The sequence below is a fragment of the Echinops telfairi genome, unplaced genomic scaffold (genome assembly GCF_000313985.2).
Source record: "Echinops telfairi isolate 266 unplaced genomic scaffold, ASM31398v2 ScPeMD7_7468;HRSCAF=8506_0, whole genome shotgun sequence".
Taxonomy (NCBI): Eukaryota; Metazoa; Chordata; class Mammalia; order Afrosoricida; family Tenrecidae; genus Echinops; species Echinops telfairi.
The window spans coordinates 31,976,006-31,977,066 of NW_022111369.1; positions in this window are offsets into that span (position 1 = coordinate 31,976,006).

Here is a 1,061-nt window from a genome sequence, read left to right on the forward strand (position 1 = left end):
CCAACCACGTCTACTGTCATCTAGTTGATTCCGACTTATAGCGACCCTACTGAAGAAAGTAGAACTATCACGTTGGATGTCTGAGGCTTTAAATCTTTAGGACAGCAGGCAGCTTAGCTTTCCCCCAAAGTAGTGATTCTCAACCTGTGGGTCATGACCCCTTTGGGGGTCCAATGACCCTTTCATATGGGTCACCTGATTCATAAGAGTAGCAAAATGACAGTTATGAAGTAGCAAGGAAAATAATTTTATGGATGGGGGGTCACCACAACATGAGGAACTGTATTAAAGGGTCACAGTATTGGGAAGGTTGAAAACCACTGCTCCAGAGGATCAACTGGTGGGTTTGAACTGCTGACCTAGTGCTGATACAATTAACCACACTTCTCACGTTAAGAGGAGTATAAGGGAATTAGACTGTGTGGGTGGGAGGCAAGCACAGTGCAAAGAAAACAGGAACAAGAGTATTTAAAGATGGGATCTAAAAAGTCAGAGTGCTAGTCCTTAAGTGAAGAAGAAAAGGGATGTGGTAGTTACATAATCTGGTGTCAATATGGGATTGAGAGGATTAAGAGTGAAGGGGTGGAGTCTAGTCTGTCAATTAATTGGGTCATAGCCAATGAGGCCTCTGTGTGGGCCTGGCCTTCTCCTGAGAATTTTGGGGACTCCTGCATTTTTCCTCCTTGGAGGCCGGAGACATTTGCTCTCACTGCTCACTCCCTGAGAGACGCTCTACTGACAAGACACATGGCAATATGCCCTGGGAGGTGGAGTAGCTACATGGACCTACCCTAATGTAACCAGACCTCTGGAGCTGGAGAAGCCATATGGAGACCCCTGCCAGCGCTGAGATACTTACAACGCCACTGGATTCACAACACTTCCAACCCACTGGCCTGTTATCCTCCTGCATTTGGCATCATTGCATGTGTTTCGTGAGTCTGAAGAGGACTTTATAGATTGGTATCAGGCATATGGGTAATATTGGACTTATGGACTTGATCTGGACTGGGCTGGAATGTTTTCTCAATATTTAGTTGCTCTTGGATATAAACCTCTTC